The sequence below is a fragment of the Poecile atricapillus genome, chromosome Z (genome assembly GCF_030490865.1).
Source record: "Poecile atricapillus isolate bPoeAtr1 chromosome Z, bPoeAtr1.hap1, whole genome shotgun sequence".
Lineage (NCBI taxonomy): Eukaryota > Metazoa > Chordata > Aves > Passeriformes > Paridae > Poecile > Poecile atricapillus.
The window spans coordinates 129,538,147-129,560,034 of NC_081289.1; the positions used below are offsets into that span (position 1 = coordinate 129,538,147).

A 21,888-nucleotide genomic window follows, 5' to 3' on the forward strand; every position below is an offset into this window, starting at 1 on the left:
ACACGCTGGAGGGAATTTTTGCTATATCATCAAACCTTTGGAAAAACCTGCAGTTTTTTTAAATTTTCCTGGACAGAATTTTCCAGAACCAAATTTTCTGTCTTTTCCCACATTATATGATATTGACAGCATTTGTCATTCTGTCTTTGTCAACAACTGATTGGGCATAGATCCCTGGATACTCACACTGCAACACTTTTCTATTGTGATCTCAGTCTGTGTACGAGCATGTGTTGAACACATTAAAATGAATCATCAAAAGGCACCAGGTGCATGGAGTGAACAGAGACATATAAAAAAGCACGAAAGTCATAAGTAAGTGTGATCATGCCTTGTTTTCCATGAAACAAACAAGGGAATGCTGCACCATTCCATATTTATTATGGTTAAGGGTTTATTTAACTCCCATGGTAATCCAGACCATCGATAGGACAAAGAGTTTCATGTACTTAGGTGGGGGAGATGGTGGAACTAACTTCAAAAGTGCTAAATATCCATCAAATAGTTTTGCTGTGGGCTATGTCCATATGCACTTTGTAGCCCTTTCCCAAATGGCAGAATTACTTAATAGTGTTTCTGCTTTCACTGTAATGCCTTCAACTGAGATGACAATTTTTGCTCTGAAGCTTGATCTCTGGTGTTTGGTGATATTTGGTTTTTCAAGGCTGAGGCCAGTACCCAAATAATGGCATTCCAGAACATTTATATGGAAGTAAATTTGCCAGAGATTAATTTCCAACCAGAAGCATCACTTTCTTGCTCTGTGTACATTGCTGAATTGCAGCGAGGTATACAGGGCTCTTAGGCTTTTTCTGTGTCTCCATCCTCAATGTTCAGCCTCACCTTTGGATTTCATCTGGGAAGTGATTGTGGTGAGAGGATGCTTTGTGGATTCTCTGGAGTCCTGGCCAAATTTCTGTCCTTTCACAGAGGGAGATGACCTCCCTCTGGTACCTCACCTTGTCTAATGCTGGTGTTCTATGTAGAAGCCAACAAAATTCAGCAGCTAAGATCATGGGAAAAAATTGTTACACCAGCTTCTGTGCTAATTTTGTGCCAGGTGACTAGGACATAAGTTCCTCACTTTATGCCAGAAACTCTGGAACTGGTTTTCAAGTGCTTTCTTAACAATTTTTCTGTTTATTATGATGCATTGAGAGGCTACCTAGAACAGAGACTAGGCAGTGTTAAAGGAAAAGTAGGTATTTATTAAAAAGGGCTTAAAAGGATACACTTTGGGCAATACAAAAGCCTGGCTGACGCTACACCCCAGATGGAAGGCAGGTCACACTTCTTACAACATTTTACCAAGTTTTAGTCCATTTACATCTGGGGTTAATTGTCCAGTTACAGCTTCATGTTATACAGTCCCATTCTCCCAGATTGCTCTCGTCAATTCACTGTTTATACTTTTTGGGCCTGAAGGTGCAACAGTGCTCTTGGTTCTTGGGCTTGTTTTGTCTAACTAAACTGTGAAGAGAACTTGCTAACACTTTATATGTAGTTCAGAGTTATATACAAATGCAGTAGAGAATCTGGAAAATATGGAAGCTGAAACTTAAGGCATCAACTACCTCACTAAGAGGCCTCAAATGCCTAATCAAAGTAAAAGCTGGAAGTGGAAGATTAGTAGGTTTCTGAACCTTTTCTCCAAGTGTAAATAGTAAAGCATCTAGCAGGGAACAGCAGATTGACATTTCATTTGCGTTACGTGGATATGCAAATCTGCTGAAAGCAACCAAATAAGATGTTCTAGCTTTACTGCTGGAAGATTAGGTCATATCCTGTTCACTTTGTTGAAAGCATAGTGAAATTCTCCATATCTTCACACTGAGCTGTGGTTCTGAAATTCTGTTGGAAAAAAGAAGCTGTTCCTTAATATTGTTACCATAAATTAGTCCTATTACCATCATTACTATTTGTGCAACTTGTTATTGATAGCTGAGACCATGGGTTCATCATCCAAGCTCAGAGTATCAATTCCAGACTACAGAAGTGGCCAACACACTTCTGGAAATTTCCCTCAAAGTGCTCCTTTTGCACATACATGCGCACTGCAAAGGAGCTGTATTGGTGGTCTCCAGCCTGAAATGAGCTGGATGATGTGCAACCCTTGCCGGAGAGATGGGCAGCAAATACCAGCTGGACAATTCACATGTCAGCAACTCCTAGCAAGAGCTTTTCTGAACAGTCTTGTCTACATCATTCCTTCCTTTCTTTCCAGCCTTATGCTGCCCCATCTTGATGAAATGTTGTCAGTGCAGTAGATTTGCTTGGGAATACTTAAAAAAACTGAACCAAAGTCATGCTCTCACAAAATGGTACCTGGAATCCCAGAAGTTAGAAATCTTGCCTTTCTACTGGCAGGCAAGCTAAGATCTCAGCTCTGGGGCAGGAAGGGCAGTGACCATCATCTTAGCGTTGTGGTAGCACACCCAGCTTCCTCCACAGCTGGCCTCCTTGCCAGCCTGTTAAGCTTTGTGTGCCTCATGCAATGGAGGGATTTGGCAGCCCTGTCTCATCTGTCCACTCCTCCAGTGCAATATTGAGAGGGTAAAAAATAGCCTTAGGAATGAGGCACTGGCTGAAAATATGAGGTTTCAGTTGAGCACTACGAAGAGCTGACAACAATCCTGTGTGCATCACTAACCATATTTTTGACACTTCAAATTTTTTTATGTCCCTGCTGGCAGAAATCTATTGTTTTGACCCCTCTCCTTTGCTATGGGTTGCACAAGATCATCCCACCCACTGTGGGGAGCAGGTCCCAAGTGTGACAAATCTATGCCTTGGTCCCATTGCTTCTCAGAAGGAATCAGCCAAATTCAGAACTCTGCTTGCTCCATGCACATTAACAGACAGGGTCTGAAATGAGACATCCGGATAGAGATGTGACTGTGTCACAAACAGCCCTACAAAACAGCAGTATATTCTGGGTCCAAGACCTGAAAGTGGGAGGATGCCAAGGGACAAAGCCTTCTTTTGCTGTCTTCTGTAAGGCTGTATTGTATTCTGTGTGATGCATCTTCATATCTGAGGTTTGAGGGGACAACATTTGTTATCTGATGAAAGAAGAATAATAATAGACTGCAATTGTAATGGACCACTGTCACACAGCAGTCTTTCCCCAGATCTGACCAAATTTTCTTAAAGCCTAAGCAAGTCAGCAATCATAAAAATTAGCTCATTAAAAAATGGCTTCAAAATCAGACAGGGAACTGCAAAAACCTGTGGCCACTAGACACTATCTCTGCATGATCCCATCAGTTGGCAGGCAAGGCTGAAGCAAGCTTGCAACAGTCCAATATTGAACAAAGAAAGAAACAGTCCTGTTGCACTAGGGTGCACTTTGGAAAGAGAATGTGAAAAAGGAGTATTCTTTGACATATTTCATTTAAACAGGCTTCAGTGGAAGCATTCTAAAGAATTCCTTGCATGTCGGTAGCAGAAATATATGAGTGGTGTATTCAGTCATACACCTCTCATTACATTTCTATTTCTGTTTCTATCACTTCATTGTTTCTCAGACAAAGCATTAGCATTTCTTTCATTTGTGTAGTAAGAAAATATGATATTTATTACTAAGAGGCAGAGACTAGAGACAGAAGGTGGGGAGCTTTCATCCAGGGAGACAAGACAAGTGCTCTGTATGACTATTACTTAATGTGGATCCATGACTCACCCACAATGTCATTTCAACAACTTTCTGTGTTTAATTTCCTTTTCTTTAACCAGTAGCCTAGCAGAACAGCATTCCAACTGTGGTCTATGGACCACCAGCAGTTTGTAGGGCTCTCACACGTGGTCTGGAAGTTAAATGTTTTGGGAACTATGCTATACCAAACAGATCTCAGGGAAAAGAACCAAGTAGTCCAGAAGGTGATTTTTTTATTTCTGTGTGAATGGTCTCCAGAGGGGAAAAAAAAGATAGAAGGCCATTGGCTAGAGAGTCCTCTTTAATTTTGGGGGGAAAATTGCTAACAGTTGAATTTTGGACACTGTTTTACATTCTTGGTGTCTGTAGCAATCAGAAAGTTTTAGGTCTCTTCAGCGGAGACAAAAGAGAGTTGCAGTTGATGCAGAACAACATGACCAAAGTGATGCAGAGAGTCCTGAAAGCCAGGGAAGTTTTATCTACCTGACATTGCAGGTAGATTTTGAACAGTTGAATCTCATTACTTAGTCAAAATTAATCTTGGCGTTGTATTTCCCAGGTCCTTCTAGGTCCCAACATCCCCAAGGGAGAACTGCCAGGGGTTTCTTCTCCCCCAGTCCTTAAGAGGTTTTGTTTGGTAGGTGGCAGATAGGAGGTGATGGAGCAGATGGCATTGTCATTTCCAAGGCCACATGGTGTGTCACTCCTAGCGGGATTGCATGGTAGCATGTGCCAATGATGGACACACTTCCCTGGTGCCTATATGGGGTTCAGCAGCCCCATATGGAAATAGAGGGCACTTGGCACCTGGCACTGGGCTCGTGACCTTCATGGTGCAACTTGGGTTGCATTTGTGGCTCCATTCAGAATGTGGCAGTGTCATTTTGGGGTGAACTCCGAAGGAAGGGATGCCACCCACTGAAATGCCACTCATGATTTCTCCACCACCCAACCTCTGCTTGGAGATCCTCACCAGCACTCGCTGACCTAGACTAACCCTGCCACAGCTTATGAGATCTAGTGAGCTCATTGCCTGAGGGGGGAGGCTGCAGGCCAGATGGGAGAAATGTAATACTGCACAGTGTGTGTGCTTCAGTGTTCAAAAATGCAACAGTTTCAGAGGGTAAAGAAAATGGAGAAAACTGGAAAGCTCTTTGCATGTCCAAAATTAGACCTTGTGCTGGAAGAGTGGAGGACAATATAACTAGTGTACAGGGAAAGAACATTTCCAGTATCATTTAGCCTATTTCTAGCAATGGAGTCTGTTGTGGGAAATTTCCACTGCATTATAATGGGCTTAATTAGAATTGTTATAATCAAATAAGTGCATTTGGCAGAGGAGTGGAAAAGGAGAATGCTACTATTGCAAGGTTAGCTGTGTTTCCTGTTTTTTGCTCATTTTATCAAATGGTACCTGCTCAGATGCTAGGCTTTCATTTTCCTCAGGTACAATTGCAGTATTTTCCCAGGCTCAGAATCAATTTGGGGATGCTTATTTCTGAGCATTGGTCCCAAATGGTCAGAAAGTCCAAGAGACCTGGGGCACACAGGACTTATATGGACTCATTTGAAAAGAAATATTAAATACAGGAATACATTCTGATTATATTATTAGGTCATGGAAGCCTGTTATGTACAGTCTAAATATTTTTGCTGTCCCTGAATGCTAGATTGACTTCTATTAGTTTGGACCTTAGTGACTTCAGTGGGATTAAATTTTAAACCTCATGTAGCAATGGCAGTTCCCGCAGTACTGCTGGGAGTCTCATAACTGCTCAAAACTGCTAGATTAGATTCTGGTGTGATCCTATCTGGCATCCCCACTCTTGGTTTCTCTCTTGCTTCAGAGATATTTGGGGAATGCTGGAGGTCAGAGGGAAGATGCAATGGGAGCTGCAGGACGATGCTGTAAAAGGGTTTAGTCTTTTCGAGAAGACACCTTCATACAACTATATATAATGCTATTTTTCTCCTTCTATGTTATATGAGGTTTGGCAGGAGGACTAAGGCTTCTTTTGACTTTTAGTCAAGCCTTTGCTCTGAAAATGTTTTCAGAGACACAGATCTTATCTATATTACTGGCACGTCTTACTTGGAAAAATGTACTGAAATATTAGCTATACTTTCACAAAACAGATTTTTTGGTAACATCTAAGAAATTCTTCAGAAATTCTTCAGAATAATTTTCTTCTTAAAAGTGACTAAAGAATTGTGCTCTCTGGGACATGAAAAGACCTCAAGGGCAAGAATGAAGGGCCAAAATTTGAAAAATAAAAAGTATAGTGTATCAAAACTATCAGTTCTAAAAAAAAACCTCCCCAAAATTGAAATGGAAATTTTGATATTTCTTGTAACTTGGCACAGAGAAGTTCCAAAACTTGCAATAATTTTAGAGAAAAATTGGTCTAAAAAAAGGACAATTAGGCATGCAATGTACCCCAGGGACTCAGGAAGCTCCAGTTCCCTTTCCATACATTATTTGCCATACTTGACTCATACCAATGCCATGGATGCCTTCAGAATTTCAGTTGTTAGCAGTAAACCATTTAAATACAGAGATTGCTTCAAAAAAGGTATAACACAACATGAAAGCAAATTCATGCTTCTCTACAGTCAGGAGATCTGAAGATAACTAGCCAAGAAAACATAGATATATATCACATTTGGCTTCTAGGCTGAGAACTAATTTTTTTTTTTTTGCCAGATTTTCAACTATTTTATTGTAGCTATTAAAACAATACACCACTAAACCACCAAAATGATATTTTTGGAATGAAATGAGCATTCAGTAAAATTTGATACTTCCAAAGTTCTTTCTGTTTGTAATCACTTTAGAGAGAAAATTCTTCTTTTTAAAAAAAAAAAAAAGAAAAATTCTTCTTATGAAGCAAAAGGAATGTGCAAACCAGTATGGGCTAGTAAAGCATATGACACAAAGCTTGGCTCTACTGAAGTCATAATTGGATGAGACTATGATCCACCCACAGAAATAATACAAATCCTTTAACAAGAGACTTAAGAACTATTAACTAAAGCCAACATAGCAACAAACTTCCCCTGAAAACACACCTTATCTCAGGAAGTGAAAACTATTCATTGCCTAAATTTCAATTAACTTTGTCACGCTTTTCAGAAACACAGCAGTTCAAGCTTGATTCATGTTATGATGACTGATAATTGCTTTTACAGGTCTGATTTGGTGGAACTGTAGAAAATGTCTTGCCAGACTGTATTACATGGGTGAAAAACGTTAAATAGACAGCTAACATGTCTCATCTCTTCCTCTTCTCTTCTCCCTTTTTTTTCTTATATTTTGTAACCTCCCATAGAGGTTTGTGTATGTGCATCTGTGTGTGTCTTTGTGTCTGTGTCAGTAAAAGCCCAAACATTAGATCACAAGTTCTTGTTTATATAAGCTTCAATTTACCCTTCAGGCAGAAATTTAGAGATTTCCAAACACACAGATGCTTGCCACTATCCAAATTCAATTTGAAATGCTCTGCACAACATCTCCTTTAACTTAACTAACCTTGTATTGTTCAAATACTTCATAATGGGTTTTGATTGCCAAATATCATTACTAACTTTGCCATTGTTAACAAAGTTAATTGAAACACAAATAAATAGAATTCCATAAAATGTGAAATCATCTGAAAAAATTGTATTCATTTTATTAAACACAAATCTGATTTTACAAATAATTTGTGTGCTAAGTTATTATGGAAAAAAACTATCAAAAATCCAAAAGAATTTCTACCTGGTATGATCTAGACCCTAGAAAAGATCCTACAGAATGTATAGAAATGCGCCATTGTCAAGACTCTCAGAAGTATAACTCATCCATATGAAGCAAAACCTAAGAAAGAAAGGCTAAAACACAAGGAAACAAAGCAAGGTTTACTTAGAGAATAGCCAAAGAATGCTCCCCTCAGGGAAAGACTTGGAAGTCTCTGGAAGACAGAGGGAGAAGGGCCAAACCTAGCATGCTCTGGTAAAGTTTTCAGACCATGACATACTGCAGTTTCTTTTGACACTGTGGAGGAAGCAGTTCTGCACTCTAGAAATTATGGAAATAGGAGAGATTCAGGAAGAGAGAATGAGTGTCACTAATCTCAAAAAAAGCTCATGCTGCAAATAACACAAATAAGTCTTCAAGTTCTCACTCCTTATGGATTAATTTCAAGAGAATACACAAAATAATACACAAAGAAAATGTAACTTAGTTACAGACATCATTAACCTTCACTTTGCCCACGTTGCTGGAAAGTAATGTTGCTTTTAACTACAAAGGTTTTTTTCCATACACAACATGATTTAGAAAGTGGATGCATACAACTCGCCTAAAAATCATGAAAATCCAAGTCTGCAGCATGTCACTGTCTGCTAGATTCATCCTGTGTTGAATCAGGAAGTGGTATTCTGCCTGGAGGTCCTTCTTCAGGAGGTTTTCCTGCTCCTGCTTCTCTGTAGCCTGCCTGTGTCTCCCAGAAAAGGAATGTGGGATTAAAGTCTGCAATTTCCATCCTATGAAGCAGACATGGATGAACTCTTAATGGCAGTTGACTGGCCCAATTTTACTGTTTGTAATTTTTCTCTAGTGAGTGGATCGATGCAGAGTAAATCTGTGGCAGAAGTTAGTAGCCTGTGATTCTGCAGTGTCCCCTCCCAGAGATGATGTTGTTTACATCCAATGAAAGGCAGACAGGATGCACTGGGTACAGTGCAACATACAGTAGGTAATAATGTATGTATGGGACAAGGTCTCAAACAGCTGAAATGCTAAAAGTTTACTTCTGAATTTTGCCAATAGCAACTTGTTTGTCTACCTATATGCATTTGTTATGCATTGAATATGTATTGCTCATGCCCACGGAATATCCAAATACTGTCCTTTTCTGGCACAGTGTGAATCTATTGCAGAAATTGTTGGATAGCTTGAAAAATGTAAGCACATCATGTTCTCCAAGATTCATAGCAACATACGTCTGTGTATCTTGTTCAGAATTGTGCCTGAAACATGTTAATGTTCATGTACAAGTAAGAGCACGTAAAGGGGTTTTTGTTTTAGGCATGTTTTACCCCTGGATTTATATGGGCATGAGGTAACACCTACTTTTTTTTTTTTTTCGAAGAGCTAATCCACATGCATAATTGAAACAAGTCCTTATTTTGCTCAGTATAAATATGTACCATATGTATCTCTTATAAATGTTACATTTTGTAGCATGGTGGGATTTGCTAGTACCTGTGAGTTATGTCAACCTTCATCCAAAGGGAAATAAAAATTAAGAACACTGCATTGTGTGATATGGTGTGTGCTAGACATAGTCACAGGCAAGTCTATAAGTACACTAATCAGCTACATTATCACCCCATTGATTTACTTTGTGTAATATTGCTGTATTGTTTGATTGCTGCAAACAGGAATCAAGCCACTAAAACAACAAACAAAATTGATTGTACTGAAGCACACACATTGCAATTTCCACTGGCTTTTAGGCTTGCTCTGGTATGCACTCACAGATCACGAGGTTGTGATTAGCTGTTCTTCATAACCTGAGAAGAGTAAAGATATGAAAATGCTGTGAATTCACTGCATTGCAACCTTAATAATTAACTTTAAGTATTGGGCTGTTAACAGTTTGAAGGCATTTTTAAAGAACTAATCACATGACAGTGTCGTGGTTTTAGCTAAATAAACACTCTGGAACTTCCTTCAGAACCTTTTGGATACAGTACAAGTTAACCCTTTTAAAAACAGAGGCATACCACAGAAGAAGGTGCTACTACTTTGGGTGCAATCTTATGTCTTTGAAAAATGCTATTACAGGATGCCAGATATACCCCTATTCACTGGGTCCAAGCGACACAATAAAAAGCCTTTCACCCATGTTCACCAGCAGAAATCCCTGTGTGTAGCCCTAGAGATATAAAACAAACTGGAGAAAAAACACAGCTTCAAAGCTTTCTGAGATGTTTATCCTCTCATTTGTACATCTGCTAAAAAGTCTCTGTTTTCACTTAATATATTAAAAAATACAACAAAAAAAATAGAAAAGCGACTTGTAAACCAATTACTAACGAGTAAAAGTATAACAGATGCAAACAAAGAACTGCAGTATTTTACGCCATATGTTTCAAATCAATCTTATTCCTTCATCAGTTGGAAACAAAGCATAATGTTGTGGTTCTAACAGTAACTAACCTTGATCTATCAAACCATATAAAAACTAGCAGTACTTTGACAAGTCACTTGTTCTATTTATTGTAAATAGTTAATAGGATTAACTAAGATTCACTGTTCATTTAGAATTATATTATCTAATTATTCCCATTTCAACTCCTTTTCTAATTGCCCTCTGGTGTTCAAATTCTTTTATTGCTCATTTACTAGTTTCTGCTCTATTCAGTTGGCATTTTGTTTAACAACCTCAGATCTGGAATTTCAGGTACAGAGGTCTGGAGGCGAACAGGGTGGTGATGGAGAGGAGGACCTGGGGAAAGGGCTGTGCAGGACTGCAGCTGCTTCCCCCTCACACACCACAGACAGTACAGAGCACTGGGGAATGCCAATGCTGTGGCTACAGCCCCTGAAGTCCTCCTGAGAAATCCACCCACACACAGAGGCACCTGTACAACATGGTGTTTTTACTGTCTTTAAAACCAGTCATTCGTCTTGAGGTTAATGGCCAATAAGCCCCACACATTCCAGTTGCAACAAGACTACTCCTGGACTTTGACATGTGTCTTAAAACTAGAGACTCATTCCTGACTTCTCTTTTCTTCTGTCTCCTTTTTCTTCTTTTTTCATTTAAGCTTTTATTTGACTTTTGTATTATAGAGCCCAAAATGCACTCCACATCTTTGAATCTGTCAGCACGCAAGGGGCCTGAGAAGACAGTGAGGCACTGAAAAGAACCCCACAGCTTCAAGCTTCAGGTGGGAGGCATGACTGAATAATCTCTAGAGATCCCTTCCCACTGCTGTTTCTGTCATTCTCCCTTGAAACTTCCTTGTAAATGCACAGAGATATGTTAGTAAGGACTGCAGATGCATTTTTGTCACCTGTCACCGATGTGTGCTGCAGTGGATAATATTGCACAAAGGTGCTTTAAGCTTGAATGTTAGGTTCTCTTTTACCACCTGTAAGCAATCAGCTGCAGTGCCAGGATGTTACATGCTGTGCTCACAAACAACTTGCAGGCTTGTTGAAGTGCAGCTCCCTGTGCACACAGTGCTTTAAGCAGCGCTAGCAGGGGGATCTCCAATGCCACAGAATTTATAGGCACAATGGTACCAGATCAGACTCTCTGATCTCTCTCAGCCTGCTGCACCAAGCTCTAGCCAGGCTGGTGCTTGGGAGAGTAAATTTAATCTCTCTTGCTTTGAGGATGTATGAACTGTAGGATCTGAGTGCTGTAGGTCTGCCAGATTCCCAGCTCTCTGAACCACCTTTTCTTGTGTTTGCCAAACTTTCAGGATCACTGGCTTATATTCATGAACTCAGTGAACTTTGCACCCAAAAGTAAGGTGAGAAAGCAGTGACTTTTAATGTAAATGCTATATTCAGATCTAAACATGGCTTTGGGCCAGGTTCAAAAGAGGACTTATGCACTTTATTTGGGACCTAGAAGTCCAAAACAGGATACTGAAAATGCCTGCCTATCCCTGAAGCCCTTTTCAGGTTAAATTGTCCTCCAGAGTTGCTCAGTTTCTGTATCTAAATTTACCTACCTTGGCAGAGTCAACCAAGTTTAGTTCCCTCTTGTTTATGAGATGATCCAGAGTTGTATGTCCTCCCTTTGAGAAAAATGTCCTACCACCAGACAAAACCAATCTGGGTAAATATACAAATGTACACTGATAAGACTTCAAAGTTTATGGAGCAAAACACAGTTCAGTAGTTTAAGTGGGTAAGTGGCTTAGCTTGGTAGGAGTTCTGATTTCTGATTTTTGCTCTGAGGACAATATCTGTATTTTAGGTGATATAGTTAAAATATAGGCATGACCATGGAAACTGGCACCCAAACTATGTCTCTCATCTCTAAGATTTACCACTAGACCAGGGACTCATGCTCTTCCTCTGTCACTCAGCCTTTCATATTTTGTGCATAGCAGCCCCGTTTTCCCAAAAGGGTGAAAAGAGTCCTCTTCTACTTCACACAAAAGCCTATGTGGAATAGGCCCCCTCCTGGTGATCTCCATCTTCTGAAAAGCAGAAAAGAGGGATTAAAATATTTTGAGATGAGGGAAGAATTTGAGTCTATTTCCTCTTGAATACTCTCACTACTTCTGAAGGAGGCAGCACAAGTTCTAACTACATTTTAAAAGAAACAAATGAGCTCTCCCTAGCTCTTTAAAGACATATACTTTCCAGACAGAGTCCTGGCTGTACATATCATGTGTAAAAGCAATATTTTGCAGCCCATACTAAAGGGTAAGATCTAAGACACACTATATCCTTAGAGTTTCTTTTTTGTCTAGCTCCTGACAGCTTTATTCTCATTGACATAAGGTAGCTCCTGGCTAGCTTGCTCTTAGGTTTTAGATTTGGGTATTCTAATGTACATAACTATTGACGGACCATTTACAGACGAGTAATTTTGGGTTCTAGTTTTTGTATGGAGGTATCAGACAGACATCTGAATGGGTTTGAAAACCAGACAGGGTATTTATAATTAATTAAGTCTATAGGATGGGAGAAGTAAAAATTCATGTGTTTCCAGCCTGTCCTCCCTCCCCTTCCATGTGACAATGAGAGGGACACATAGGCAAGGCCATGGATCCCAAACAAGCTCCTTGGTCTCTGTCCTATTACTTTGTCCTTCGTTTTCATGTTCATCTCCTCCCTTCCTCCCAGGTAGGGCAGCTGAGATCATGTAGTCAGGGGAAACCCCCTTTGTCTTCTCCTCATTTACACTTCCCACTGATTAAAATACAATGGTGCCACAATGATGACACCCAGATGAGGTCTGTCTCAGCCTCACTGGGTGTTTGCATTGGCTGGTGCAGAGCCAGGGCCTTTGTTATATTAAAGATTCACAGACAGATAAATTTGCTGTTCCTGCCCTTGAAGACAGCAGCAGCACTCATGGCTTGGTTCTTGCAGCCAAGACTCACTAGAAAAGCCCTTTGTTCCTGCTCAGCTGAGTAGCGAAGGGGCAGGGAGACACGGATAGACAGAGGGACTCAATGTCCTGAACTGAAACAGAACTGGTTAATACATGTACATGGAGAGACTGGATTACAACCTTTTCTGTTTGGTGTCAAGCCAGTATTAGATAAGCTGATTATAAAATGGAGTAACTCAGAGCACTTTCTGACTCTACGTATTGGTATACTCCTTGAACTGAGGGTCAACATAATATTTTATGGAAAACAAATCCAGCAGCAGTAGTGAAGGCTCTATGTCCGGGTTTCTTTTCCTATGTAAATATAACGGAGGGGACTTTACAATAATTCCACTGATGACTGAACATTACTGCTTGCTTGAGTGGAAAATAGGGAACATGTTCATCATTTTTGCTCCTGTTAAATGCATGGACATTTTCTCCAAGGAGAGAATGCTAGAGCTTAACTACATATACTTACATGCATGCTGCTGTTATCCAGTGGACTTATTACTTCAAATTCTCTTCTGATTCAGCAAGACGTAACCAGGTCTCCAGTACTTAGCTTCCTTCACAGCTTTGGTTGTCCTGAAATAAAAATCCCAAATGTAATAACATGACTGGAGTTATTGTTTCTTATACCAGTTTTGACACATAGTGTTATGGACAGCTGTCATGGTTTAACCCCAGCTGACAGCTAAGCCCCATGCAGCCACTCACTCACTCCCCCCATGGTGGACTAAAAGTGGGTTTTGATACAGACAGTTTAATAGGTAAAGCAAAAGCCACACATGCAAGCAAAGAAAAACAAGGAATTCATTCACCACTTCCCATGGGCAGCCAGGTGTTCAGTCATCCGCAGGAAAGCAGAGCTCCATCATGTGTAACAGTGGCTTGGGAAGACAAATGCCAGCAACCACAAACATCCCCTTCCTCTTTCTTCCCCCAGCTTTATATGCTGAGCTTGATGCCATATGTGATGGAATACCCCTGTGGTCAGCTGGGGGCAGCTGTCCTGGTGTGTCCCCTCACAACTTCTTGTGTCCCCACAGCCTCTTCATTGTTGGGGTTCAGTGAGGAGCACAAGAGATGCCTTGACACTGTGTGAGCATTGCTCAGTGATAGCTAAAACATCCCTGTGTTATCAATATCGTTTCCAGCATAAATCCAAAACACATCCCCATATCAGCTGCTAACTCTAGCTAATGAAGACAGCTAACTCTACCCCAGCTAAAACCAGCATAACAGTTCACAGGGTAGTGTCATTATTTTTCAATGTCCAGTGTGCCTTGATTCTCTCACTGATTATTTCTTACAGAGTGTGACACTGTTTTTATGAAACAGAGATTTCCATAGCCAAAAGAAGGACAATGCCAGATTGGAAAGGTTCATTTTTTTTCTGCATGAAATAGTCTTACTCTCACAGAAGTTGTCCATCTTCAGCACTTCATTTGAGTTTCTCTCTGATTTGATATTCCTATGTTTAGCAGTGCCTCATGCCTGTGTCATGAAGAAGAGCATATGTCCTACAGTGTATTCAGAGGAAGCATATCCCAGCCAAGAGACCTGCACCCCACCTCTGACTAGCCAAATCCTGCACAGAAGTCTAGGGAGTTGACTCTGGCTAGCTGCCAGACATCCACCAAAGCATGTTTATCTGTCCCCTCCACACCTAGACAGGGGAGAAAGAAGGATTCATGGGTTGAGATAAAGTCCAGGAGAAATCACTCCTCAAGCTCCAACTTGAATTAGAGATATTAATTTAATTTATTACCAACAAAATCAGAGCAGGATAATGACAAGCAAAACAAGACCTTAAAAACACCTTTCCTACACCCTTCCACCTCCCCTGCTCTACCTCCCCCACAGCAGTGCAGGGAGACAAGAAATGGGGATTACAGTCAGTTCACCACATATTGCTCCTGCTGCTGCTCAGGGAGAGGAATTGTTCTCCCTGCTCCAGCACAGGGTCTCTCACTCAGGAGAAAATTCTCCATTAACTTCTCCAGTGTGAGTCTATCCCATGGGCAACGGTTCTTCACAAACTGCTACGAGGTAGGACACTTTTCCATGGTGTGCAGTCCTTCAGGCACAGTATGCTCCAGCATGGGTCCCTCCAGGAAACCTGCTCCAGGCATGGGCTCCTTTTTGCACCTGCACAGGGCCTGCAGGTGCCTGCCTGGAGCCTGCTCCAGGCTAGGCCTCCCAGGGGTTTACAGTCTCCTTTCAGCCATCCTTATGCCCCAGTGTGGGTTCCTCCATAGGCTTCAGGTGGATCTCTATGTCCTTGTGGTTCTCCATGGGCTGCACAGGCACAGCTGCTTCACCATGGTCTCACCATAGGCTGGAGGGGAATCTCAGCTCCAGTGCCTGAAGCACGGCCTGCCTCTCCTTCTCCACTGACTTTGGTGTCTGCAGAGTTGTTCTTGTCTCATCTTTTCACCTCACTCTTTTCTGGCCACAACTGTGCCATAACTTTTCTTTTCTTCTTAAATGTGTTATCATAGAGGTATTGCCACAACTGTACCATAACTTTTCTTTTCTTTTCTTTTCTTTTCTTTTCTTTTCTTTTCTTTTCTTTTCTTTTCTTTTCTTTTCTTTTCTTTTCTTTTCTTTTCTTTTCTTTTCTTTTCTTTTCTTTTCTTTTCTTTTCTTTTCTTTTCTTTTCTTTTCTTTTCTTTTCTTTTCTTTTCTTTTCTTTTCTTTTCTTTTCTTTTCTTTTCTTTTCTTTTCTTTCCTTCCCTTTCCCTTTCCCTTCCCCTTCCCCTTCCCCTTCCCCTTCCCCTTCCCCTTCCCCTTCTCCTTCTCCTTCTCCTTCTCCTTCTCCTTCTCCTTTTCCTTTTCCTTTTCCTTTTCCTTTTCCTTTTCCTTTTCCTTTTCCTTTTCCTTTTCCTTTTCCTTTTCCTTTTCCTTTTCCTTTTCCTTTTCCTTTTCCTTTTCCTTTTCCTTTTCCTTTTCCTTTTCCTTTTCCTTTTCTTCTTAAATATGTTATCATAGAGGTGTTACCACCATTTCTGATTGGTCTGGCCTTGACCAGCAGCACATGCATCTTGAAGCCATCTGGCTTTGGCTCTGTTGGACATAGGGGAGCCTCTCAAAGGAGTCACCCCTACAGCCCCACCACAAACAAAAATTTGGTCATGCAAACCCAATGCATACAAAGATCATGGCTGCAGGCAAAATTTTGCATAGATGAAGCAGTCATTTTCAAAAATGTGTTTGGAGTCAAATTATTCTTATTTATCTCCTTACTTTAAAATAGTAAAAGCCATGCTACGGCTTTCATGGAAGGTAAAGAATAACTTTTGAACATAAAGGGTGTTGGAGGCACAAAATCATGCAACGTCCCAGCATAAAGGGCAGGTAATTTCCCACTTAATTTAGAAAATATGCATTTGTTTTGTTCATTCCTTGTAGTTGTGCAGGATATACTGTACTCATTAAATATGCTGCTGTCCTGACACCATACTGCCAGGAAGCTGTAGCTGTTGAGTACAGGTAAAGCCCACAAACAATGATCAGAACATGTCTTCCATGCAGCAACATAGCCACATATAAAAGCAACATGATATGGATGGTTTAAAGCAGAAATGGCAGAAGGAAATGCATGGCTTCACTTCTAGGACAGGGGTGGGAACTGATGCTTACTGTGTCATCTTCAAATATTGCCCACAGACAGCATGGCTTCACAATGTCTGAAGTCCTGCTTGATGAACCACATTTCCTTCTACAAAACATAACCCATCCAGTTAATTAAGGGAAGCCAGCTGATGTGATCTTTTTGGTCTTCAGCAAAGCTTTCAGTACTGTCTCCCACAGAATTCTTCTGGAAAAAATGTCCAGCTAAATACTGGACAAACAAATCATGGGATGGGTGAGAACTAGCTCTTGGGTTGGGCACAACAGGTTTCAGTGGATGGGGTGGTATCAGACTGGGGACTTGTCACTAGGGGGTTCCACAGAGCTCCATCCTAGTCCAGTGCCCTTCAACATCTTCATTAACCACTTCAGTGCAGAACTGTAAGGAATGCTAAGTGCATTTGCCAAACACTAAACTGGAAGAGCTGTCAGCTTCCTTGAAGACAGGGAGGTCCTGCAGAGAGACCTTAATAAATTAGAGAGCCACAATCACCATTCATATGAAGTTCCACAAGGCTGGTACCAAATTCTGCACCTGGATGGGGCAGCCCTGGCTCTACAGACAGACTGGGGAATGAGAAGCTGGAGAGCAGTGCCATGGAAAGGGCCCTGGGGTTCTCGTCCATGGCAAGTTGAACATGAGCCAGAAGTGCCCTGGCAGCCACAAGGCTGTTTCTGGGGGCATCAACCCTGTCCTGGGGGCATCAGGGACAGCGTCGCCAGCCATGCAAGGGAGGGAATTGTCTAGCTCTGCTCTGCACTGGACCAGCCTCTCCTTGAGTGCTGGGGGCAGTTTTGGGAGTCCTAATATAAAAAAACCCAAACATTTAACTATAAGAGTGTGTCTAAAGGAAGACCATGAATGTGGTGAAGTATCTGGAGGAGAGGTCACTTGGTCACTTGGTCTGTCCAGCCTGGAAGAGACTGAGGGGAGACCTCATTGTGTTCTTCAACATCCTTATGAGGGGAAGTAACAGGGGCAGGTACTGATGTCTCCACTCTCTTGGCTAGTGACAACGGAATGACCTAAAGATGTGTCAGGGAGGGTATAGACTAGGTATCAGTGTTTTTCACCCAGAGGTTTGTTGAGCAAAGTGGTCACAGCAGCAAGCCTGACAGAGTTTGGACTGAGCTTGGACAACACTCCAGGCACATGGTGTGATTATGGGATATCCTATGCAGGGCCAGGAGTTGGACTCGATGATCCTCATAGGTCCCTCCCATCTCAGCATATTTTATAATTCTATGATAATAATCTTAGAACTACAAGGAAAAAGTAAAGCACACAAGCAACATCAGACCAGATTGTCCCACTGCAGGTGAAAAGACATCAATTTCTTGAAAACATAAATACCTTTTGCTTACTGTGTTTCCTGCAAGGTAAAAGTTTGTAGCTTTTGTATCCTTTGGACAAGAATCATGTTACTTAGACATACTTGTAACTCAACTTAGCAAACCATAGATGCATACTGGAATTACTATTTTCATTAACAAACTCATTAATTTGAAAAACTGTGGAGGTTAAGGCTTTAAAAAAACTCACCCTAAGTTAATTTTCTCCATTTCAGCAATATGAAAAAAATTAAAATCTCTAGGAAAAGTCTGTACAACTGCAAAGGTAGGAAACAGTTATATGGTCCTTCTCTATTATGAAAATTGTTTTGTTCTTAACTATTAACATTACCACAATACAAAAATCTTAGTGAAGAGAAGGCAGATTATAGTTTTCACATAATTTGGGAGGCCCTCCAGATAGCAGGAAAATGTAAGGCCATAGATAAGCTTACACTAGGAACAGAAGCAGAGCTGTCTTTAGCAGGGTTTTACCCTATGTTTATTTCAGTTCTTGTCAGAGGAGCAAGTCACTGCAGGCATGGTACAGGCACAGTAGTGCTTGTGATAACTATCCTGGTGTCTTTTTTTCATGGAATTGACTCCTTCACAGCAGCAGGAGTAGGATAGTTTGTACTTACTATAGAATATGGTGTGCAAGGAATAAGCAACCAAGTTAATGTATGGCTATGTGGTAACAAGTTTATTTGAGAAAATCCTTGCATAGGTGAGCTCAGTGAACTTGGATCCTTCCTAATGAAGACAAAACAACTGGCTTAAGTGTGCAGCAGGTCTATCAATCTTCCAGGATGACTTTCCTGTCACAAATCACTCCTGGGATTGAAGGACATGCCCACTAAGAAATCAGACACCACCTTTTACAAAGAGTATCTCATTATATCAATGCTTATATATACATGTATATTATATCTATAATATTCTATATCTATAATATTCTATATGATATGATATGATATGATATGATATAATATAATATAATATAATATAACATGATATAATATGATATAATATGATATAATATGATACAATATGATACAATATGATACAATATGATACAATATATATAAATATAATACAATATATATAAATATAATGCTTTTATATATATATATATATATATATATATATATATATATATATATATATATATATAGCTATAGCTATAGCTATACTTCCTTTGAACTGCTGAAACTGTAAACTCTAAAAAACTTTCCTTAGTCAGTGGAACCTTATTTTAGGAGATACAGGAGAGCTCCTTTACAGCTGGTGAGGAGAAGGTGGCATCTCCACTTCTTCTACTATTGATGTCTTCACTGAAATCTCCCAAGCCTTACCTGATTTAGAGAAACTTGGGTATTCCCAGTGGTAGGAATAAGTACTTGCAGGTAATACTTGAACAATAAGCTTTTTTCCAAATCTCTTCAGAAAATATCTGTCAATTTTTAAGTATACTTCCTGCTCCTTAGTTCAAATTGTGTTGTTACTGGAAAAAGCTATGTTTTAAATTAATGTCTAGATTCTAAACTGAATCCAGTGGTGTTCTCAGCGTAACATATTAATTGGATGCCAAAGCAAGAAGGATATTAACAATATAACTCAGAAACAACTAAATGTTCTACCCCAGGACAGGTATTTCTGTACCATTGTAGGACTCTGCAATATTTTAAATAGTTTGGTTCTTTTATTTTCAGAACCCAAAACTCAGGTGTAGTGACACTTGCCTCCTGCAGACGGGTGTTGTAGGGTTTTATAAATGTCCCATACTGAAAAACAATATAAAATGTAGGAAGCCTGACTGTCAAGCCAGAGATGATCAAATCAAAGTGCCTGTTCTCTGTCCAAGAATTAGGGATGTCAACAGCTACTGCAAACTAGAGTGCACCTGTAGCTTTTGTTGAAAATTAAGGGACTTCCAAATTTAAGACTATTAATTCAGATTACAGTTTTCAAATTCATAGAGAGTTGAAAACACGGAGGTTATACTCTCATTTTTTGCATATAAATACACATTACTATGCACAGATGTTTACATATATATGTGACCCATAGTTTGTGCATTCTGCACCTCCATGTCTATATTTCAGAAACTCTCTTGCCTCTAGGAATGCTTTGCAGGTGGCTGCAGCCTGCTTGACAGCACACAGTAACATTAATACGTGCTGACTGCACGTTGTTTAGCTTGAAGCTGGACTGTTGTCCAGCACTGAAGTTCAGTGTCCTTCTGCCCTTCCATCCTGTCGTTACTTTTACAGGTCCCCTCCTTGGGCCCTTTCTAGGATCCTTTCTTGGTTTCAGCTTGTGCTAATGAGCTTTTTTTAAACATAAGTTTACTCTACTGCAGATGGTACTTGTCCACAGCCAGAAACACTTCCCAAGAAGTATCACAGCTCAATAAATAAGTTCAAAAAACATCTTAGTGAAAATAAACAGTCTAATGAAATATTACTTGTATCAAAACAGAGATTAGCAAGCATCAACCCCTATGAGCACCATTGCTGATCCCTTGCATGTCCCTCATCTTAGTTTTAACAGCCTGCTCTAGTACACTAGTACTAGAAATAGAAACTTGGTTTCATGACGATATACAGATATGATTTAATGAGACTTAGTATTTCGATCTACCAACACCTGTGTTGCATTAAAAACAGGATATTGTACGCTTCTCTAAACTGTACCAGATAGAACTGTTCATTCAGAGTGTAGTGTATTTTGTGTTGCAGGAGTGTGGTAACACATGCCTTTTACCAGGAAAAGTCCTGAACTTTTTTTTTATCATATAGCTGGAATTCATTCTTTGTGTGCAGGCCATTTTATTTATTTTGTCTTCATTTTAATTTCCATGTAAAGAAGAAAGCAATCCCTGCATACTGTTGATGTTTCATTATAAGCATAATTTCTGTGAAAATATGTCACACTACCTTAGAAGAAACAATGGTAGGAAGCAAAATCAACTATTTTGTCATAGGTGAAAGACTTACTATGAAATGTTAGTGAATGTTAACACCATATTCTTCATATCAATACCTGTTTCTCTTAGTGAGCTGTAAGAATAGGCATTTACCCCTTAGCATTGCAGACTTTGTATAAAGATATGGTTTGCACTTGACACATTTGAGAGGAAAAAATTTGAGATACAACCATAATGAATAGCACATTATCATCCAAAAATTGAGGCTAATGTGTACTGCCACCAAATGGTCAATTAAATGAAAAGCACATTTCTTCTATACACCAGGCTAAATTACCAATATTCCCAGAAATTACTTATGTTGTCTGTTTAAAAAAACCATGTTTTTATTTAAAAAAATAATAAATTTGGTACAGTACTTAGTATTTCAATAACATAAAATAGAAAGATAGGTGTTTCAGATCCAAAGGGAAATTATCATTGTATGAAATAAAAATACCTAACATTTTGAAATCCCTTTTGTCTCCTTCATTCTTTCAGTTCCAGCCTTTATTACACCATTTCCTCACTGAGATCTGGCCATCCCCCATCTGAACTTTGTCCCTTCACTGCTGCATGAGGGAGCCTTTTTTCCCCTTTAGTACTTTTCTACAGCTTTTATTCCACAAGTCTACCCAGAATTACCTCGTCAGAGATTTGCTGTCCCCTTGTCAGGACAATAAAGAGAAAAAACCAAACCAAGCCATATGCTCCACCCTCAGTCTGCATGGTTTTGTCTACTAAATTCATCTTATTAGCTTCAAGTTCTGTTTCAGGACTTGCTCCTGATGTCAGAGCCACAGAGGGACAGTGACATGGGCTCTCCAATACCATAGAAGTCCTAGTGCATGATGTAGCACTAGTCTTCAGTGACCAGTACCAGCCTAGAGCAACTAGTGACCCTGATGCCTATCTCACCTTTTTTACAACACTTTATTTATTTCCTAAATAAAATTTTAAGTTCTCCAGAGAATAGCCTGTTTCTTCTTACATATTTCTATGGTATTGAACACTGCAGGACCCTGACTGGGACATCTGGGTGCTACTATAAAACAACCAGCTAATCATGCCAATAGTAACCAGGACTTGAAAAAAAAGGCAGCAAAACTTGCAGTCAGTGTTTACAGCATAGGAACGTAAAACAGGCACCTCCCTTCTCATAGTCTCAAGCACACTGTGTCCTA

At 40.0% G+C, this 21,888-nt stretch overlaps 1 long non-coding RNA gene across 2 annotated transcripts in view; it reads right to left on the bottom strand.

Annotated features, from left to right (window-relative positions):
* Positions 1 to 8,823: 8,823 nt before the first annotated feature.
* The window catches only part of LOC131573122 (uncharacterized), a 49,120-nt gene continuing 36,055 nt past the window's right edge, over positions 8,824 to 21,888 (bottom strand). The window contains exons 2-5 of one of the 2 annotated variants that reach the window (XR_009276131.1): positions 16,414 to 16,492; positions 13,247 to 13,353; positions 11,390 to 11,863; positions 8,824 to 9,211 (exon numbers count right to left, since the gene is read on the bottom strand). This is a non-coding gene — a long non-coding RNA (uncharacterized LOC131573122). The remainder of the gene's footprint in view (positions 9,212 to 11,389; positions 11,864 to 13,246; positions 13,354 to 16,413; positions 16,493 to 21,888) is intronic. The other variant, XR_009276132.1, reaches the window with a different exon arrangement.